The 22,902-nt window shown below is 48.0% G+C and overlaps 1 protein-coding gene across 1 annotated transcript in view; it reads left to right on the forward strand.

Annotated features, from left to right (window-relative positions):
- The window catches only part of LOC119461204 (transmembrane protein 135), a 59,859-nt gene that overhangs the window by 15,550 nt on the left and 21,407 nt on the right, over window positions 1–22,902 (forward strand). The window lies entirely within an intron of this gene.

Below are 22,902 nucleotides of genomic sequence, written 5' to 3' on the forward strand. Positions count from 1 at the left end.
CTGACTTGCTTGTACGAGTGGAGCTTCGCCGGGTCGTGTACGCATGGTACCTTACTTGCACTGTGGTCCCTAGAATAGTTGAAGCATGTTTTACTTGGGGTTTGGGGAGAAGGGATCGAGGTAAGTTGCTTCGCTGCAACTACGCTTATAAGACGGTAAAATTCTGCACAGTCGATAATCAACTGAGACGTGACACTTGCTCGTAACGATAACTGCTGTCACCCGCCAACTTTACCGAGCGGCAGATTACTGTCACTGGCGTGAATTTTATTAAAAGGGGACATTAAAGACCAAGATTAAACCATTTTCTTCGTTTCAATAAATGTAACTAAAATAATAAATGCAGCCCCACGAACGCTTCGCTTCACACAGATGTGCGGTCATTCTGCGTAATTATTCTTTCTCCCATGCATGACGCATTGGCTGCGAGATCGGGCTATAGGTGGCAGCACCGTCGCCGCGCCATTATCGTGGTTCAGTCAGCGTCCGCCCGATCTCGCGGCCAATAGCCTTCGTAGCGTTGTCTGCACTGTGTTCGAAACGGATTATATTTTGTGTACATTTAAAGCTACGCGGATATCTTGCCATGCACCGAGTGGTACGATTTAAAACCGTATATGCTTTGAGCCATCAGGGACTTATTCATCCGCTGAAAATATTGTACTCACGCGCCCGGCAAGCTACGCTTTCTCCCCTTTTTTTTCTTTTTTTTTCCTTCAATACAATGTTACTGCGCACAGAAAACAAAACGTCTCGATTGAACGGAGCGAATAACGCCAACGTCAAGGGTACAGCGGTGAGCACTGTTAGGGTGAACACGCGAGCGCGTGGCCGACGGCACTATCAGCGCCGCGTAACAGCCATCGTTGGAAACATTGCACATGCGCAGCATGTGCTTTGCGAAACACTCTTTCCACCGCGCGCATCACGTCATCGATACGCTTGTTCGTCGTCTGCTAGCCGCATTTTTTGTTCGCTGAGCTGATACCTTCTGCATTTCAAGGTCCATCTGGATTGAAGATTGGCGCGTGAAGGAAAGAAGTCAGTGTAAGAGGGATAATTATTAAACTTTTTATTCAAGAAAATTGCACTTTTGCAATTCAAGTTAAACAAGACCATGAGAACAAATATAAAAACATGAGCAAATCTAATAGCGAGTCATGTGACCACTTACAGCAACGACTGCAGCTATTCTGGACGGTAACGAGTCGTAAAGTGATCGAACATATTCCCGATCGGCTTTCAGCCTTTCCCACTCGTTGCTGACTTGCGCCCACAACTGGTCCGAAGTCGCGGAATAAAGGGGCTTCCTTGCCAAAGAAGCTTTCAGACGGCCCCACACGTTTTCTATCACATTCAGGTCCGCTCCTTTCGGAGGCCATTCCAGTAGCTGCATGTGCTGCTCCGCCTGGAACTCCTTGACAGCCCGCGCCGTGTGTATCGGTGACCGGTCCTGTTGGAACAGGTAATCACCGTCTGGGAATAAACTGCTCGCATATGGCAACAGCACATTGTTCAAAATGTTGCAGTATTGTTCCGACGATAAGTGTCCACGTATACGTTGCAGGGGCCCTAAACCATATCTTGAAACAGCACCCCACACGTTCACACTCGATCTCCCACTGGCAGAAACACCTTGCACGTTGTCCGGGTCGTTCCTGCGTGGCATTGTGACGTTAACTAAAACAATTGCTTTTCAAAGCAGGAAGTTTGCCTCACCGTGTGCCTGGTAGTCTCCAAACACGCAATCTTTGGTCTTGTCGCGTCGAAAACGTCGACTCATCCGAAAAGATGACGTGACCCCACTCTTCTGATGTCCATGCTTCGTGCAGCTCAGCGAACTGCCGTCGTGCGTCCTTGTTTGCCGCCGTTAGTAGTGGCTTCTGCGCTGCGACGCGACTGCGAAGGCCCGCAGTACGCAGGCGACGTCGAACAGTGGTGTCCGAAACGTCCAAATCCAAGTCCTCGCGTATTGCTGGGGCTGGCAAGAAAGGGTTACGAACAGCAGCTGCAACTATGAGGGCGTCTTCATCGTCTGTGGTAGCTTTAGGGCGGGGCGCGCGGGGTGCATCCTGAATGCGACCTTCATACTTGTAGGCTTGAATTATCCTGTTCACAGACTTCAGGGGCCTATTAACTAAAGCGCCAATATACCGCTGGGAATAACCTTTCAGGGAAAGATCGACAATTGAGCGCCGTTCATCATCGGGAACCCTAGCCATAATACGATCTGGCGACAGAATGAACGGCTGCGAAAGATGTTTGGTTGTTTTATATACGGCGTTGCATGCACAACAACTTTGAAGGGAACGAATAGACACGCCCCCATAGATATACAAGTTTTTTTGTCTTGTTCTGTTCAAGCACAGATGTTTAAAGAAATCTTAAAATGCAGGATGCATGGGCTTAGAAAACAAAAATGCGGCTAGCAGCTAGACGACGAACAAGTGCATTCATGACGTCATGCGCGCGGTGGAACAATTATTTCGCGGAAGGCGTGATGCGCATGCGCAATGTTTCCAGTGATGACCGTAACGGGGCGCTGACAGTACCGTCGGCCACGCGCTCGCGTGTTCACCCTAACAGTGCTCACCGCTGTACATGCGCAGGAACGGGCGCGATATGTTTGAGGAAAGCTTGTCTTCGTTTTTCTCGGCTAATATAATCTTCAGTTTCCCGCAAAAAAGAAAACAGGATAGTTATGAAAGAGTGTACTATACCGATCCGAACTGATTTCGAGTTTTTTTTTTTTTTTTTTTTTTTAAGTGTCCCCCTTTTTAGTCTAGCAGATCAAATCAATCCGCGGTGTAGAGAAGCTTTTCCTTGCGAGCGTGATTTGCTTCGAATGTTTCTTTTCCCGTTTTTTTTTTTTCATTCTTTCTTTCTTTTCTTTCATTTTTTTTTTGGGGGGGGGGGGGGGGGCGAGGGTCGTTACTGTGCTGCTTCTTATAAAACACAACAAGGAAATAGATGTACATCTACACCACGAGGAACCCTTTTGGGAGTTCGTTTTCATTTTATTCTGTTCTTTCTTCCGGACGAAAGCAACCGTCACGCCGCACAGGCTTCTAAAAGAACAGACGCCCTTATACGAGGATAAAGCCGACGAAACGCCGTCAGACGCTGCGCTTAGCAAACATACTTCTTTTTTTTTTCCCCTCTCTCTCTCTTCGTGCACACGTTTTTGGGCATGGACGAAGTACCTCTCGCGGAGAGAAACCTATAACGCCGCGGCCAAAGTGAATAAGAGATAACGAAAACCACGGTCGTGTTCATTTAATTTTAGTAATTTCATTCACTGATGTGCATTAATTGGGGGCACGTCAAACAACTCCTGGTGGTCAAATTTAATTCGCAGTCCCCCACTATACGTCGTGCCTCATAATTATATCATGGTTTTCGCACGTAAAACCCCCAATTAAAAAAAATTCGTTTATTGATACTGGTAGCCCTATGTTGGGCTATATTACAGGGGTGAACGCACGCATTTATTACAATGGACTCAATATTCAACTTAAGTCTGTTGTTTCACCAAGGAATAACAATTTTGCAATAGCACTGTTGTGATTATATAATGTATTTATATTTGCTTTTGTGTTCGCAAATACTACCATTTGTACTTGCCCTTCCTGTTATAATCCTATGAGGGATTGAAAGTATATGAAATACATAAAATAAAAATTAGATTGCAGGTTTAAATGTATAGAAACTGCACAGGTAGTTCGTTATGAAACGCGCCCTAGTAGGGGACTCCGGATTATTTTTGACCACCTGGGATCACCTGGGATTCTTTAATCGTCTTTCTTTTTTTTTAATCCCGCTTTCATCGGAATACGGCCTCCGCGACCGGGAATCGTCCCCGCGACCTCGTGCTCGGTAGCGAAACGCAATAGCTACTGAGTCACCGCGGCTGTTAAAGTTATGTGCAGTACCCCTGGCAGCCTAGCCCCGGGCACCAACAGCCATATCCGTTGGACATATAAAGTTTATTCCTATCCTATCCTATACGAGTATGCCGTTGCACTGCATAGTTCTGTATGAACGTGCTGGTGCCTCCAACTGCAAGCCATCTACTGCGAAGGCGGCAGATTGTGTACAATTCCCAGAGGGGGACAAATCGGCACGTGATTTGGACACTTGTTTTCTTTAACAGTGGACCGCACTGTAGATACAAAGTGTGCCCAAGAAGCGCGCGGTGCTTAGTTTACGTGGCCTTGAACGTTGCTCTGCACCTTTTGTTCGCGTTTCTCTGCGCGGATATTGTAGACCCGTTCATATCTATGAATGCATCGTTATTTGGTGTCAGTGACGTGGAGCAAGAATTATCCGTCCTTAGCCCTGTCATCCAAGAGCAAGTTGAGTCTGCAAGAATGTTGGAAATAAGTACGGCGCGAGATGGCTTCACAGTCGACATCTATGCGCCTACGCATCCATTGTGTGCCACACGGACACGCTTCAGAAAGAACTCGCCCAATACGAGGATAAACCCGAGAAAACGCCGTCAGATGCCGCGCCCTTGGCAAATATACTTTTTTTTTTAAGGCTATTTTATGGCACGGGTGAAGTACCGGCTCAAATGCGATGTTAAGAGGAGGAGGAAGGCAGCTTCAAACTTGAGTGCAGCACTTCCTCATCGCCGGCCTGCACGTTGTTTGTCCTGCAACCTTACACTGGCTGGCTATTCTGCAAGCTACCCACCCGTGTACCCCGACTCTTCTTTAGTTCCGTTCAAGTGAACTTGCCTACTACCCAAACAAGACTCCATGGCCTGACCGGAGACTGACCTAGTCGGTGCAGTGATTACAGTACGCTGTCCAACTTTGACCTGACTTAATCGCTCGTACAGAAAGGAGGTCGTTGTAGTTATGAGCTAGTTATAAACTGCTCGTCACGTATGTTACGAGTATTTTCAACAGAGCGTTTTCGAAATAGCGTACCCAAGAGGCTTCACGTATACCCAGTATATTCTAGTGCACTCTAAGTGTTACAGGACCATCTAGATGGCACCAGTTTCCGTACTCAGTTAAAACGGCTTAAAAGAGTTGTACTCCTGAATGCACACACAAAAGCTGCATACACGAGCGTGACGCACGATGCGCGTTTCCTAAATTTGAAAACATCAAGAATAATATGCACCATCGGCAAAAAATTCAAACGCGAACAATTCCGAAACGACTCCAATGCGTCGTTCCGTTTACAGGTTAAGCTGCATTTGTAGTAGTGCTTAAATTCAGACCCCAAAATGTACGCATGAGACTGCTCCATTCTTAGAGAACGGCTGCAGAGAGAACACACTTCGCGCTTCCATGTAATTGCGCGTGACAGGTATTCTTATCAGTTACTTCCTGTTCGCATTTCAATGTATACTGATGGTGCCTGTATTCAAACATGCCGTGGGGCTGACCAGTGGCTGTGACGTTGAGCTGTCGAGCTCGAGGTCCCGGGTTCGATCCCTTCGCATTTCGATTGGGGACGAAATTAACGCAAAAACGCTCGTGCTTACTTGGATTTAGGAGCGCGTTAAAGAACTCCAGTCAAAACTAATCCGGAGTGCCCCCACTATACGGCGTGCGTCATAATCATATCGTGGCTTGGCACGCAAGACCGCAGAATTTAATTTTTACCGCTATATATTCAACTACGGGACAAAATACATCCTTTTTTTTTTTTTTTTTTCGTGGCATACACGGGTCTCGCGACCGCAAGTTTTCTAGGGTCACAAGCGCGCCAGTAACGTGGCAATGCACTACACGTATTTCCGTCTTCCATCTCTATCTCTGCGTTTAAGCAATGAAATGCACTTTTTGACCATAGCAAACATGAGGAGATGAAGAGATGTTCACGTACATGGAGACGCAGTATTTGGCATCTAACCGTGATATCCAAATTTTTAAAAATTGTTTTTCGCGCTCATAACATAACAGTAGACAATAAATACGGAACCTCACGGCGACGGCAGAAATTCGCCTAGAGTGTCCATATAATTGCCATCGCAATAAAACCACCATAAAGAGCGATCGTATCATATAGTCGTGTTCAGGTCTCGGGAGGATATTCGTAAACGACGAATATTCGCGTAGCTTTTTTCGCGACCCGATTGTCGCCGCTGCCGCGGGCCCGCCGGAATCAACGGCGGGCACCGCTGTGTTGCAGGATAGCCGCCCCGAGTCCGTTTCGGCCGGCGTCACCTCGCCAAGCGGGTCACTATACGCATACTCCGATTGTTGGGGGTGCGCGCCTCGCCCGGCGTGGCCCCTCGGAAGAAAGGCGGTCGCGGCCCCTCGCACCGGCGTGGTCCACATCCGAACAGCTGCTCTGGAACCGGAAAGAAATAAAGGGGAGGGGTTGCGTTGAGAGCGAGAGAGAGCTACGCTTTGCCAGCGTAAACTGGGCTAAGCGGCGGCGGTGCTGTGGCTGCAAGCCAGCGTGAGCTGCTGACGGAGCTCGCTGACGAGATCGCGTGTATGCACGCTCGAGCGCTGATGACCGAGAGGCAACTTTCTCGGGCTGTGCAATGCCCGCGGTGTTTGTTGCCCAAGACATGCGGAAGGATGGCGAAATCGTTTGGAGGAGTATCGACGAACGAGGTTTTTGGTCGTCTGCCTCTCCATTGGGCTCAGACTTACACGTATACCTGTAGTGCGTTCGAGTGCAGACATGCATTCATCGTTGATTGTTCCGTTGATGCGAAATTGTACATTATTCGATGTTCGGATTATTATTAGTAAATAGTATAGTTATCGCAAATGGGAAATAAAGAAAAGTGGGGGAAAAAAAGGCCGCGGTCATGGTGTAGTCTCACTTTTGAATGGACACCTGTCTGAGCTCTTCCGCGACCACAGAAAATGATTCGACGTACCAGGAAGAAGCCTAGCGGGGCTCTTCAAAGCGGTCGAATTGAAGAGCGGGCTGAATTAACTTAATATTTTTAGTTAGAACGTCGCGTCAAGTTGCAAAAGTCGCGCGTCGGAGTTACACTTGGATTACACTTACATTCGAATTGCGGCTGACTCGTAACCATGTTGCACAATCAAACGGCTCTCCACCGTGTTACGCTGACATTCGAAATATATGTAGGTGTTTTCCACGTTTGTGTTTATTAATTTGACAGTCAAGTTCTCGGATGGGCAGTTCAGGTGTCGAACTCACGCAACGACGTAATCTCTAAAGGCTCATTCACACTAGGCCGACACGACACCGATTTTGGTCTGCCGACTGTTGGCGGCAGCAGTTTACAGGACGGAAAGCGCTGTGGCCAACGGTTTAAAGGTAGGAAAGCGCTGTCGCCAACAGTCGACAGACCAAAATCGGTGTCGTGACGGCCTAGTGTGAATGAGCCTTAAGGAGCAGGGTCAATTTATCGGATCAGTCAGGTCGGGCTTTCTTTCATACTTTACTTGTCCTTGTAGTTCAAAGGTTTAAGTAAACGACAAGGTCGAGTGAACAGAGCGAGGAGCAGCTAGGTCGGGGTCGGGTCGAGTGACTCGAGTCAATGCATCTGGATACGCAAGGTCAGTCGTGATAGCGCCTTGGCTCGTTCGATCCTGTCGAGTGTGCAAAAGCGTCGTGGTCATGTGGTGACAACTACACAAGAAATGCGTTCTAAAACTATTGTTGCAACGTACAATATTTACTGTATTCGAATCTTAGCAGGTACTTTTGTTCTTTCATTATGTCGTAGACAAAACTTGGGGGTCGTCGAGCTGGATTAAAGGGTGCGGTTCGTGTATTCTACGACGCGATATTAAAGCTGCAAGCATTCATATTGCGTACGTATCACGTGTCCATTTAAGGACCGTGGCCTTGTTCGACCTAATGACTGAGAAATTCGCCAGTTGAAGGCCAACTGCGACAAAATTTCGGGCCGCGTAAGGAGCCCATAGTTTAAATGTACGTATGGAGCAGCCTCCATACAAAATTTTACGCTTGAAATATGAGTGATGGATGCGTCAAGGCTTGCAGAAGTCGATGCTTTCTGACACCGAATTAAACAAAAGCGCCACCGTTACCTTCCTCCGGAAATGACGCAGATCCCAGAACGTCGAGACACCGCACTATAAGACTTCGGAAGCGAAATTTAATATATCATTTTGCTTTATCCGCCCAATCCTTGACCAATCGCCCACAGTGAGTATGAGCCATGGGACCTAAATAGGTCGACCCCCCCCCCCCCCCCCTCTTTTTTTTTTTCACCTAGAAAATTAGAGTGGTATGAGAGGACGACGATATCATACAGGAGGCGGATTCCTGTCACACAAATGCTAACGGCACCTGTAATCGTCGTTTTAATTCTAGAAGGATGTTCGACTCCTTTTCTTCGTAAACACATCCCAGCGACCAGGGGATGGTGGCTGGCACGGTCGCTACAATGTAGGTCAGCGCTTGCTCGCCTCAGCGACGTCGTAAATTAAAGGTTTGAACACTCTAGTTTCTCAGAGCTAGGTGCGCTCGCACCGCCCTTGTATGTCACGGTGGTGGTGATGAATCGGGCGGGGTGCGGTACACCTTACAGCACATCTTAAGCATGTGCTTGTTAGGTTTTTTTTTTTTTTTTTTTTTTCATGTTATACGTTCAAAGACGCACACCGCTGTTACTAACGCCTTCTCGAGCTTTCTCGCTCTCGTTCTTACACAAAAGAACGCTTGCTTCGAGTGTTTGTTCCATAGCACCTGAAGTTCTAAGTCCTATACATTTCCTGCAATCTTCCTCGCCTATATAAACTGTACACGTCAGCCCTTGAGTAAACACTGAAAGAATGATCGGCAATGAAGGTGCAGTTTTTGTTTGTGCAACAACTGGTATTAACCGTTCTCGGCGCGTATGGACTGCTCAAAATGTTTTTGTATATATCAATCGTTGCTGTCGTTGTGGCCTCAACACATGGTGTAGTAATCGTATTCCCTTCGTATTCCTGTGTGTGACGTCCTATACACCTCTACATCGTGTTCGCTATTCGCGTATGCGGGCTTTAAACTGCTTTTATATGTGCGTCTGTTCTCCATTCCTGACCAACCTGTTTATTCAAGCGAAGCTTGTATTGCCTCACTCGTGTCGGCGTCCGTGTTGGCGTACGAAAAAATCCAAGCCGCGCGAAAAAAAAAAAAATTACACCATCTTCCCGTAGGGGAACCCTGAGTAGTATGCGAAGCAGCCATGGGGTCGACCACGGCGCTGACGCTGGCGTTGACGCTGGCGCTATAGTGCCTAGAATATACTTACTAGGCACTATACTGGCGCTGTCCGTGGCGCTCATCGCGGCGTTGCGTAGGTAAGATTTCCGACGCTGCTCGACGAGTAATGGCTGATCATGTCGAAAACCTCCGAGCGTCGTGCAGCGGCAGCGGGCCCGTGAACGTCTCAAACGTTGAAAAAAACTAGCCAACCCCTCCCCTAGGGTTGGGCAAGTTTCGCGTGCCCATGTTCCAGGTAAGGGAGGGGTTGTAATTTTGCGTTATTTTCCGTTCACGAGAAAGTAGCTAAATTTAAAGACTATATATAATGTGATTGACAGAATGACGCACGCGCGCGCTTTTAAACCCGGGCACACACAAATGCACGCTACACACGCACGCGCACTCGGCCGCGGCGGCCGCATTTCGATGGAGGCGAAATGCAAAAACGCCCGTGTGCTTGCGTTGTAGTGCACGTTAAAGAACCCCAGGTGGTCGAAATTAATCCGGAGCCCTCCACTACGGCGTGCCTCATAATCAGAACTGGTTTTGGCACGTAAAACCCCACAAAGAAAAACGCACGCGCACTGACGCACAGAAGCGAACACACGACAGTGCGCAATCGGGACGCCGATACTCATTTTTCCTACTTCTGTCTTTCTTTCATTGCCTTATTCAAGGCAAATTCGGCACAAAATTGCCTTGAGAGACATGACTAAAGGCTAAGGAAATGCCTGACTTGGCCTTGCCACCCTGGCAGCAAAGCAGCTACAGGATATAGTAGGAGAAAGGGAAACAAATTCGGGCCAGCTTGCACTAGTGGCGTAAGGCTAAAGACACAGCGGAGCTTATCGGTTCCTAACTGCTCCTGGCTATACGAATTAATGCCAAGTGATGCTAAGTTATACGAAGTGTGTAAGAATTTCCTCGTGGTCCGTGGCATCGGGGAACGCCTCGCGAAGCACTTGCAGTCCGAGCACACGTAGGGGAAGTGGGGCGAAAGCTATGCAGTGTACGGGCGGCGCGCGGCAGACGACACGCCAGGATGACGTCACGGCGCATGCGCAGTAGCGCGCATGCGCTAATGTGCTAATGCGGGGAAATGGGGAAGCGCGGATGGCGTCGGCAGCACCTCTGCGCGTTGCCTCGTTGGTGCTGCTAAAGTTCGTTTCTCTCTCTCGCTCTTAATTTCTCTTTCTCTCTCCCGAGCATAGCGCGCAAACGCTCTGCTACAGGTGTTTGCTAGGCAACGCAGTGGCAGGCGGCACACATTACGGCCGGCTTAAACAGCTCCGCTGTTAAAAAAAAAAAAAGTACCTTAACAAGCACATACTTGTGCTGTGCAGATGCATGCTTAAGATGTACTGCAATATGTACTGCAAGATGTACTTGCGAACCGCTCGCAGAGTTAGCGAGTGCGATGTACGCCTGAGGTGATGGAATGGACGGGGCGTGACAGCTGTCCTTTACTGAACGTCACCACCATCCCCGCACTTATCACTGTGCGCGGGAAGCTGTACTTGACTGCAACCTTGACTGGTTGTGACGTCACCGAGAAGTGAGCGCGGCCACCCGTTTACACCGACCGAGTTTCAGTCTGGGTGGCTTCCTTCTGTTGTGTCACCATCGGCGATACGAGCTCAACCATTAAGTCGCGCCTCTCAAAAGCTTCCCCTTCCACTCTATAGCCTAAGGAAAAATAAACATCCAAGACCACCCATTCAACTATGAAATGTGAACTTGTGCGCCTTTATATTAGTGCAGTTGACCACCTTTGCGCGGTAGATAAGGACGGGGAATTGAAAAAGAAAAAAAAATACGAGAAAGGATATTATAGTCCACGCTCGTGATAATAGGCAGTCTGTCTATAAACCCGCCGTGGTGGCGTAGTGGATCTATGGTGTTGCGCTACTAAGCCTGAGGACGCAGGTTCGAATCCCAGTCGTGGCGGTCGCATTTGGATGGGGGTGAAATGCGAAAACACCCGTGCACTTAGATTTAGGTGCATGTTAAAGAACCCCAGGTGGTCAAAAGTAATTCGTGGTCCCTCACTGCGGCGTGCCTCATAATGAAATCGTTGCTTTGGCACGTAAAACCTCCGAATTCAAAAAGTCTGTCTATAAACCTATTGTCACGTGGGTTGGTTTTAAGGCACGCATTAGTGTGCTTCCTGGGCTATATAATCACGGGCGAGGCCATGCGGTCAAGATTTTTGCATGTGGGGAAAAACGATAAAATTATACTAAGGACGAGTATTCGCATCTGCGCGAGAAATATCTTTATAGATATAAAGAAACACGTTATCTATAAATAAAGCTTCAAGATCAAGGAATAAAAGCTAACAACCAGGGAGGATGGCGGAAGCAAGCCGTAAGCAAGCCGGAAGAGGAAATAATGCGCAGAAAACGCACGGCGTAGATGCCAAACTGGTTTAAGAATCGCCACCTCAATTACGCGGCGTAGTTGAACAAGAAAGAAGCTGAGAAAAAAAGATTACAAGACACGTCCACCAGAATTACGCCAACTCGCAGAAGCGCGTCGTATATGCGTGCGAAACCAGGCGAAACACGTCTGAGACTCGTGCTGGCTTGCGCATTACTTCGTGTGCGGGTAGTTCCAGTCTTTCGCGCCTTCTCTATCTTCCTTTTTTTTTTTTTTTTTTTTTTTTGCCCCTTTCCTTCCCACAAATGTTGGGTTGCTGAGAGACGAAGAGAGAAGAACGTACAAACATGTAGAAGACGAGTGCGTTGAGTGAGGGAAAGTGCGCGATCCAGGCTATGTGGAGAGAGTGAGAGAGATGGGGAGGGAGAGAAGGAAACAGTTGCGGGTGGCGCCTGTCGACTCGAGAAAGAGTGCAGTGCTGTGCGAGGTCAATCAATCGGACCGAATTCACATAGCTGAAAGTGGAGTACGTTTACACCTTTATTAAGGGTGCAGCGGTGTAGTTGCGGAGCTATATACCACCTCTTGAAAGTGCTTGTGAGCACCTTGTGCCCTTCAGACCGAAGGGGTGTTGACGCAGATATGTCCCCTTGTTTACACGTTGACTGCAGCTTGAGAAGTGGCCTCCGAGATTGAATCAGCGCCGCCATCTCGGAGGTCACTGGTCGGGACGTCTCCTGTCCGACCACTGTTAATTGATCACTTCAAGTCTCCATCTTCCTGTGAACTTTTGTCTTGTGTGGACTGCTCATTGTATATGGGCGCACATAGGACTAGAGCCAATTTTTACACGTCGGGAAATCTGAGCAAAGAAGGAACATTTCGCATGGCATTTGACGGTGGCATTTGCTTCCGACGCATGCATGCAGTCCATGTTTTGTTGCTGACGTTTTGTCAGTGAAACGTTTCCAGTATCTCTGTGAGCATAAAAGCGTAAACAGCTCATTGGGAGACGGGGTCTAAAACTCGGTATACGCTATTTCTTGAATTCATGAGAATGTAGAAATGGCGTACACCAATCTTACATATATGTGTGTTCTTAAAGCGTATGCTCCTGACTGGCAACGATTTGTGATTAGCCAGCGGCCTCGCTGTATACCGTCCACTATCGCGAGTGGCCAATGCATGCGCGCCAGCCAATCACGTTTCGTTCTTACGCACGCTGAGAGCTTTCAGGCTCTGCTCAGGATTGGCTCTCTAGCTAGCTCTACCCATAGCTTTCACCAACGTTACTGCTAGTGACTTTGCAAGGGTTGATTTATGGCCTTGTTGCTAGGACATCTTTCCTGTAGTGCTTAGCGCAGAAAGTTTAAACCGACACTCTTGTCCGTCTAGTCTAAAGTTCCTACTCCATGCACTACAATATGTTACTGTATATAGGCTACCTCACAAGTCGTTTGCAGCACTGTGGAAGCTGCGGGGCTCCTTAGCCAATAGGAAGGTCGAATGCGCCGCTCCAGACGTGTTCATCTGTGCCGTGTCGTCTGGTCACCGCCGTATCAATTCGCGGTATACCACGTGCATGCACAAAAACACGGAACATGTCAAGTATCGCTGTAACGTATCATGTACGTACCAAGCAAAACATATCTTTAATCCCGCCAATAATCAGAGTTACGCCCGGAACTATATACCGCTGCGCAAGGATATTACTTGTCGACGTCTTGTGTATACCTTTGGCAGTGCTGCAAATGACTTCTGAGACTGTTTTTTGCTTTCGCAACGCTATACACTGTAACACTGCGCACGCGCTGGGCCATGGTGGAGCGCGCAAGTAGGCAGGAGACGTATGCAAAAGTCGTTTCTTTCTCTCTCTCTCTCTCGGCCGCGATTTCCGCGCACCGGTGCGCACGGAATATATCGCGCACGACGAAGCCTTTCCCCGCTGCCGGTGCTCGCGGCGTTCGCAATGCGTTGATCGCGAATGCGCGCGCGCGTGAGCGTGTGCAAGGTTTCGCTTTCTATACGGCGGCGGCGCCGCCGCCGCCGCGGCGTAACTCTTGTGGAAAGGCTTCCGCATCAAAAATGGGTTCCGCGCGTGCACGCCTGCTTGCACAAGCCATGCTCGCAAGCGGCGCGGGGCTATCCGCACGCGGTGCGGTTTTGGCACGACATGCGGGGTTCCTCTTAACCTCTTCACGTGTGTGCCTGTTTTTTTTTTTTTTTTTTTTTCTCTCGTTTTGTTAACCAGGTACACTTCAGGGTCGACGCAGAATGTAAATCACGTGCTTTCGAAACGACAAGGGACCTGCGCGCGAGTGCGGATTGACTTTCCGATTGAATGTCTACGCGTGTGAACAGAATTAATGATTTACCGTTTTGGTGAGGATATACGCGTGATGAGTGGCCTACCTAGGAGCAATTTGACACAATCTGCATGGGTGCTATAGGTAGGCGAGAAAGGTACGGGAATGGTCATGTGCATGACGACACGCATCTTTCTGGTGGCTTGAACATGACTTCGTTTCAACTACGACGACGACAAAGACAACAACGAATGTCTCTCTGGGTTTGGTCTTCCGAACTACTTGAAAGTTTTTGTATTCAGTAAGGGATAGGGCGTGTTGATTATTTTTTCCCCCACTTTTTTTTTTGTGAGGTTTGTACATAGATTGCGGCGCCTTTTAGAGGTGCAGGCCGATCCTTTTGCTTCGACGTGCGACGATGACAACAAAGCATTTGTACAGAAAGGGTGGCTCTTTGGCCTGCTTTTTGGAGGGTAATAACGGAAAGGGAGCATATTGTTCACGAGAGCGCTTGCTTCCAGGAGAGGTGTGCACATCCGGTGAAGTAACCGCGACTCAATGGCGAAAGCCTATAGGCACCGGGCGCGGGATGAATTTGGACCGGTGGCGCCTTCGTGCGACGGCGCCGTGAATTAATGGCATGTGGCGGCCGGGCCGCGCGCAGCAGGCGCTGCCGTGAAACCAAGTCTGATCAAACATGTTGCGTTTTTAGGTGCACCAACAGTTACTGAAACATGACTGAAGCTGGTTAGGCCATTCAATTCAACGTTGTGCATCGCGACATCGCGTTTTTCAGGCGGAAAGTCTGTATATGTGCGGTGTGTAGGCAACAGCGCGTACAGGCTAGTGCTCAGCAATTGAAACGCGATACTCGAATCGCATGGTCGCCAGCGCTTTTTGCACTGATTGTAAGCGCTGGGGACGCCAAACTGATGCATTGTGGTGTATAGTGAAAGCGAGAACCTTCGTAACGCATTATGACTACATTTGGTCCCACGGCGCTCACCTGTGGCGCAAAAAGGAAAAAAAAAAAAAAAAAAAAAAAACGGCGGCAGCCGCGCGCTCCCAGTGCTTCAATCGCTGGGCACTGTACATTTCCGATGCTGATTTGCTATGGTCTAGTTCTAACGTTAATAAAAGAGCCGTTCATACGCAAGAGCTTCGTGTCCCACTTGCGTGTCTTCGCCTCCGCATGCAGTGTAACGGCTCCGGAGTGTTGGCACCGAAGGTGAACACTCAGATTTGAAGTCATTTTGCCGTCTTATCAGTGTATCAGTCTTCTTCTTAATGTACATTTTCCTTTCTAGCAATTCCCAACTCTGGTTGCGTCCGGCACATGACTGTGCTGTGCATCAACAGCGAACGCCAACGCAGTGGCGTGTTCACACTCACCGCCACCGACGGCTCCCGTCGCGCTAAGCTATATAAAATGAGCCGTGACTGAAGACTGGGCTAGTTTATAAGCAATTAAGAATGGGGAATCATTGCAAAGATAAAAGAACTACAACGGACAGAGAACTGGAACTTACTGACACATGTGCGATCGGCGAAGCAGCTCAAGAAACAAAATAAGGAAGACATATGTCTCCTTTTTTTTTCTGTCCAAAGCCTATAGAGAGTCATCTAAGCCACGTGACGGTTTCTAGACCTCCAACCGGTTGAGTCCACTCGTCGTAGCCAGCGATCTGCTTCTGCCGAAAGGGTCTTTTGCGTGTCATATATCGTTGTCCTTGCAGTCCCAAATGAGATGCTTCGCGGTAGGCCTGACGGGATATCCGCCCTCAAAGACAGGTGTCAGAGTACCGCGCCGCTCGATGTTGTCTGGTCACCGTTTCCTGGTATTGTGCTGGGGCTCTCTGGATGGATCTTCATTTCCTTTTCTAAAATAATGGAAAAGTCGTACGAAAAGCAGTTGATTAAGAGTTCACGCAGATTTCTTCCACATCCTGTGGCAATGCCCCACCAAATTAGCAGCGAGGAGCTGTGGGAGACTGCCCTGCGCAGCTCCGATCCCTACCTACAGGACCGAGTCCTTAGGTAGCTAGGCTGAGGTGGTACACGGACGTCTAGCAGACGTCCGTCGTCTGACGTACGACTGGTACACGGACGTCTAGCCACATACGGTGGTGACGGATGCCTGCTGGGACTAGAGCATAGACCTCCCTTTCATAAAAAGGGAAATAAAAGTTAATTAATTAATCAATTAATCCACAAAGTTTCATACTTACGTTTAGAGCGCTAGCTCGACCGCTGCGCCGAAGAGCAAGAACTCTAATGCCACGGCATATCGTCGAGGATCAGGACACCGGACTGAATACTGTGTGATGGCTTCGCGTTCTTTATTGTGATACGCTGCTACTCGCACAATCTGTCTCTAAAAGGGATCAAACCGCGCACGCACACATGCACAGGCATGCACATGTACACACACGTGCACAAGCGTGCGCGCACACACGAGGAAAAAAGAGCGTAACTCTACTTGCTCCGCTGCGTTCAAGCGCTCTAACAGGAGTGTCGCCGTCTCTACGCAGAAGCGAGGTCGAGCTAATGATCATGCTTTCGCCAGTTATCATGATGAATAAGTGCACGATATCATTAGCTTGATCTCGGTTTTTCTCCCCTTTCATCCGCCGAGAACAACTCTTTCTCCAAGCCACTCTCGTGCTCTCCAGAGCGAGTAAGGCTCGAAGAAACAAGTATTACGGGAAGAATCCTTGGCAGCCGGAAACATAAGGCTATGTTATGTAGCGATGGAGGCATTCTAAAATCGTTGTAAGGCACAATGGGAAGGCCTAATCACGTATATAACGACCGCCGGGGTTATAGGCTCCGCCACCGAAGGACGTCTGTCAACCGTCGGCTGCGCGCTGCGTCATTTCGATGCCGTGGGCTTGATTATTTCCTGCAGCGCGACAACAGGGAAAGAAAAGAAGAGTTCACGTGCTTGCTTGCTAATCACACTGCACGCTTGTCAGGCAAACAAAACACTCCGCGTGAGAAGGAGGCAAGGAGGAAAGGGAACTGCGCTTGACAGCTTCTATATGCGGTGAAATACATTAAATACATTACCATGGCGGGACATCTGACGGATACGGCCGTAGAAAATGTGATTACGCAAGCCCTGAACTCTGTCGGTTAGCATTCTGAAAAACAACGCCGTCTACAGGACAAGAGGGGAAGACAGACAACGCACGCGCTGACTATCCACTGGTGGGCAATTCACAGGACAAAAAAAAAAAAAAAAAAAAAAAGAGCCGGCAGATCCCACGCCCTGTGGGAATCGATGTTATGCGAAGCAGTGGGCGGGGAGCCTACCATGTTAACAAAACGACCATGAGAGCACCAAGACGTAGGCCGCTCTTTCATGACCTACCTGACACGCATGTCATGACATGAGTCCTCAGGAGCCCCTTTAGCTACACCTAAGAGACCTTAGGGCGAAAGCCTTAGTTATGCTGATGACTGACTTCTACCAGCATCCTTTAGTGTTTCCTTCACTTAGTACTGTCGTACGAACTCATTCCAGTGGTTTTTGAGTGTAAATCTTATTTTTTTCTGAGTCATTGTCATTTTTGCTGAGTCATGCTCATGGCTATGAATTCGACCAGTATACTCTAGTGTGTCCTTCACTTAGTACCCACGTCAGAACCCGTTTCAGTGGCCTTTGAGTGTTAATCTTTTTTCGCTGAGTCATTGCCATTTTTGCTGAGTAATGATCATGACTATGATTTCTCCATCATCATTGAGTGTTTCCTTCACTTAGTGCCCACGTCCGAACCCATTCCAGTGGTATTTGAGTGGTAATCTTTTTTTTTCGCTGAGTCATTGTCATTTTGCGGAGTCATGGCTCATGACTATGACTTCTACCAGCATCCTTTAGTGTTTCCTTCCCTCAGTACTCACGTCCGTGGGTACTAAGCTAGCGTCACTCTGCTAAGAGCAGCGCGAGAGGCCGTAAGGATGACAACCTTCAATCTACTTAACTCATCTTGCACGTAGTTCAGAGCAACATCAATCGCTGCCAGCTCTGCAGTTGTTGATGAGGCTGGATGCGGTATGCGAAACACCCGTCGGATGTCAGTTCAATCAAAATACCGCTTTAACATTCATTAGAATTTCAGTTCCTCAAATGCAGCAAGTCTCATTCAAATCGATCCAGGGGTTCCCAGAAAAGCATTTCTTCGTTTTGACATCTGGAGTTGGGCCTGAGCTAATGCTTCCTCTTTACAATTGCAGAAGAGCGATTCCTCTTTTAAAGCACGGATGATTAGTGAGGCTTCTGCTATTCACACGAAATGTCCTTTGCGCGTGAGGTGGCCTTCGCGTGCGCTGTATGACGAGGAAAGTGTCGCATCTTCGGGATTGACAGTTGCAGTTCTCCGAGTACGTTTGATCCTTGCATTTTTTTTTACAGCATCAGTGACTTTTGATTAAGACTCCCAGACAACCGAGGGCGTATCCTAATACTGGTCTGACGAATGTTTTGTTTGCAATAAGCCCGATATCCGTAGTTGCTTGCTCCACCTTTAATGCGAAAGCGTCAAAAACGGCTCATTGAGGGAAAAATCTGTCATCCGTCATCTGTATAGCAGCGAAACGGCAGGTGAATTCCCATTGGCTGCGACGCCACGTCACGAGCGCGCCTCGACGGAGCAGAGCGGGCGAAAGGGAACACCTGCTGCCGCGGTATTTTCCTAAGGAACCAATATTTTCGATGAGTAGTCTTACTCATTTGCGCGGAATACTAGATATACAGAATTGCGATGACTATGTGCATTGATGAACATTCCACAGTGCGAGTAGCTTGCTATATTTGTGCGCAATCAAAGTAATCTTTTGTGCGACTCACATCTTCGTTCGCGCTATAGGACTCTGTTTAGGGCACGCGGTAAGAGCCGTAAGGCCAGAAAGATTGCATTTACTTCTGAAGCTGTCTGTTTGTATTCCCAGGGCTATTCCACGTTATAACCTGTGCCAAATGTGCCGATGAACATCCGTCTGAATCATGTGAGAACGCGCCACACTGTGTGAACTGTGATGGGGAGCACGCCGCGTGTTCGCGGTCCTGTTCACCTTGAAAGACGGCACTCGGCGAGTGCTATTGGAGCCAAATGTACGGTGTTGTCGCTGACATAGCTATCTTGAAAAGCCTCCATCGGTGCTCTGGTTAATGTGCGGATTTCGTCTGCATATCTCATTAGCATTGCGGGCAACCTAAAAAAAATATCTAAAGATAAAAATTGTTAATATTCATTCATGTCCTTTAAGCTAGCATCTACGAACGCAGGGCAGAAATATACTTGCAACTGTGCTGTTGAGATGTTATTTGCTACTATAATGGATGCCGAAAGATGGTAGTGTGTTGAGATTTTACGGCAATTCACGCACACTCGAGGCGCGTTCGCGTTGTCCGCGTCCTCGTCGCGTTGCCGCCGTATCGACGCGCATGCGCTGACCGGCGCGTGTCAATGTAGGCGCACAGTGCGTTTGGCTGCAAAAGCGACGAAGCCAAAGTGGACGCACCGTCGCATACCGACACGCCAGGCTCAGTGAGCTTTGAATTTGACGGTGTTTTGGAATGTGGATATCGCGAAGTCACATTAGAGTAGGCAAGGCTGCGAAACAGATTCCAAGGGGGTTAACTGTTTACTAACATGGAATAGGAAAGCGATCGAATGAAACTATTTACACCGACATCGAAAGACTACGAGTCAAGAGTTACAGTGATCTTACAATTTTGGTCTTCTTAGCCGAATCAACACCGAATCCCCGTCCAGCGGCCCTGCACGTACCTCCCCAACATCCCCATCGCCCCATCGTTCGTCCAATCACACTGCGGCGCGCGCATTGTGCACACTACGGGACTCCACGGTGACACTATCCGGAGTTCCAATATGTCAAGGCCGTTGCCTCAAATCCTTTGCAGTGCAATGAGTCTCTTGTCTCGCAAACTCGCAAGACGCAGTGCCCCGAAGAAAACACTTCCACGCACGCTGGGGCATCTGGTCCGTTCGCGGAATGTCTCGCGTCCCTTTTGACCACCCAGCATGGCCCTTACGTGTAGCCGCTGAACTCCAGTATACGTGGAACAGGCTAAATTGCATTTGCATGTTGAGTGAAAGCTCGACGACGTTTCGCGGGGCGAGGTGTCGCTGTTTTGTGGAAATTCATTCCGAGTGGATACGCCTTGCAAACTCGCCGGTTACAATTCGTAAATTGCATTATGTGCCGTACAGTAATTAATTAAAAATTAAATTACTGGATTCTTGTTAATTAATTGAATGTGTCTTTAGATTTCTCGTGCACGTAATGTCCGCCTCTCTGAATAATCCAGCTCAAGGACTAGGATTACGTTATCTGCAACAGGCTATATTGAAAAATTCCATAAAACTTAAGAATGATTACCGTGTATATCAATGTTAACTTAAGCAGCGACTTTTATTTCTGATACTAATGGAAATGGAAGTGCATGAAGGTTGGAAAAATAAAAACCTACTGGGTGCGCAAGGATTTGAGAATGTAATTGTACATACTTGTACAGAATGTAATTGTAACGCTCTGTACCGCAATCCGATTATTGAATCCAAAGTTTTGAATGTATATAGAATTAAGACAGCGACTTGCATCATTATGTAAGGCGCCATTGAAGATTGAGAAATAATATTAAAGTATGCTCTTGCCTTAAAAATGGCCATAACACGCTGAAGCAATCTCAGAACACGAGTTCGGATACGTGTTCTCAAGTTCAAATCGTTGTCTAAATGTGACGCCCAAATATCTAATTGTTTATTCTTATTCTAAAGTGATATCGTCAATGCAAATTCAGAGCAGCGTCGGGTCACCGCTACTTTTTTTTTCTCGGCCGAAAATGCATATATTTTGTTTTCACATAATTTAGTTTACTCACCCTGAACCAACTTGAGATGCTCGATAGTGCAGGGCAAATTTCGTACGCTTAATTCTTCGCGAAATAACTTGGGAGTCGAAAGGGCTTTAATCCGCGCGCCCAGTTGGCTTATTCCGAGCGGTATACTATACGGTTGGAAATCTCGGTATTGCGTGTCCGTTTTCTTTCCGTCACCGCTTACTTTCCAACGTTTCAATCAGCTCGCCTCAAAGAAGTGACTCCCGGAAGCACAACGTGGCACGAATCGCGACGAAGATGCTCTCGGTGCGCCGCGCCCCAACGCCTTTACGCTGCCTGCTCGTGAACATTTTGCACGGCCCGCTGGCGACGACAACGACGATGCAGGCGCGGACCCCCTTTGCCTACGTTCATCTTATCTTTTACTTTTTTTGCCCCCTTCCGCCTGGAAGCGTCCGAGGAGGAAGTGGCGTACACGAAGACGTCTCCGCCGCGCGCGTCTTCCGCGCGCATGCGCGGATGCGTGCGCACGCACTCGAGCGAGAGAGCTGGGCTTCGCACGTGCCAAACTGCATTGCATGTTGAGTGAAAAGTCGACTACGCTTCGCAGGGGCGCGGTGTCAACTGTTTCCGCACCAGAGGGTAGTCGTTCGAACACATTTTCCCCGGATCTCACCTTTGATCTCATATTTCTACTTCTTCCGCTTTCCCCTATGCGTTTTCTTCCGTTCCGGTTTTTCTTTTTTTTTTCTTTTTTTTTTTTTTTTGAAGGACAGTGCTATTCGATATTACTAAAGCGTCCCTGTGAAGGAGTTTATCAGTAGTAGGGGGGACTTGAACGTCGTATCCTTATTAGGGAGCAACGAAATTCCATATTGGTGACTGGACAACCTCCTTTTCTTTCCGTCTATTCATCTTTCCTTCCATGCTGGGGACTTACTTTCTCAAGGGCAACACGATCCGATACTACTAAAGCTTTGCTGTTAAGGTAGTTATATGAGCAGTAGTCGCAACGAGGAATGTCACTGAAGCCAATGTTTCGACAATGGGACTTGCCTTCGTTAGGGCGGCAACCGCTTTCCTGAGCAGCGTTTATATGTACGCGTAGCTCATTCTGTGGTTACTCTATAGGCTCCCTTTAGGGAGCCTCCCTAAAGGGAGCCTATACAGCAACTCTATCTCATTCCCCTTCCGTGCGCCCTCAGTGGGAGAGAAGACTAAGCCGGTGCGTAGTGTGGGGTAACTGAAGCGAAAGTGCAAAAAAAAAAAAAAAACTACCAATTGAAGGTGGGGGAGAGAGTTAGCTATAGGCGTACATAAAACCACTACAAAGGAAACCATTTGCTGCCCTGGAGAAGACAAGACCCCTCGTCGAAACGGTGGTTCTGCGACAATCCTTGTTCGACTACTGGTCATCATTTCAAGCCTCCATCTCTCTGTGAACTCCTGTCTCGTTTGTATTGTTAAGGAGTTGTAACGGTGTGGACTGAAACTTAGTCTCCTTATTAGGGAGTAAGGAAGCTTCCCTATTGGCTGCTAAAACGGCAGATCCGGTGGTTGAGCTTCGGAAACGCAATAGACACGTGGATATTGCACAGAACTCCCTGTTAGGAAGTCTTTGTATAAATACGGGGTCGGGTGTTTTCAAAACGCGTAACTTTGGATCTGCTGTTACTTGCAGTCTTAATTAATTAATTAATTAATTAGTTACAGAATAAGGGGCTGGAACTCCCTTTTCGGGAGTCCGTAACTCTAAATTTAGCTTTCTACTGTTGCTGAAATTCAAAATTAATTGGCACTAGTAATAGTTTTAGCAAGCTCCTTATTAGGAAGCGTTAAGTTGGCTATACACCCTCTCAACTATTATGTACCAAGATTTAAAAATATGCAAAAGGCCACATATCTGTACAGAACCAAGGTAATGTTGTTTGCCGTCGCTTGTCGATACTGAGATATTTTTTTGCATTCCGCTTAATTACATAATTAGTCTTCATTAATTAATCAACTTCACAAATATTATGATTAGATGAAACGTGTCATCGAGAAAATTGTAGAGCAACATGAAAAACTCTTGATACAGCTTTCTGTTGCTCAACACGTGCTACATAAGTGTTTTTCCGAGCGTGGAAGAAGCCCGCGAATCCACTCAGTGCCTCGAGCGGCCAGTCGCGCGGCAAT

Source organism: Dermacentor silvarum, chromosome 8 (assembly GCF_013339745.2).
Source record: "Dermacentor silvarum isolate Dsil-2018 chromosome 8, BIME_Dsil_1.4, whole genome shotgun sequence".
In the NCBI taxonomy this organism is placed as follows: Eukaryota; Metazoa; Arthropoda; class Arachnida; order Ixodida; family Ixodidae; genus Dermacentor; species Dermacentor silvarum.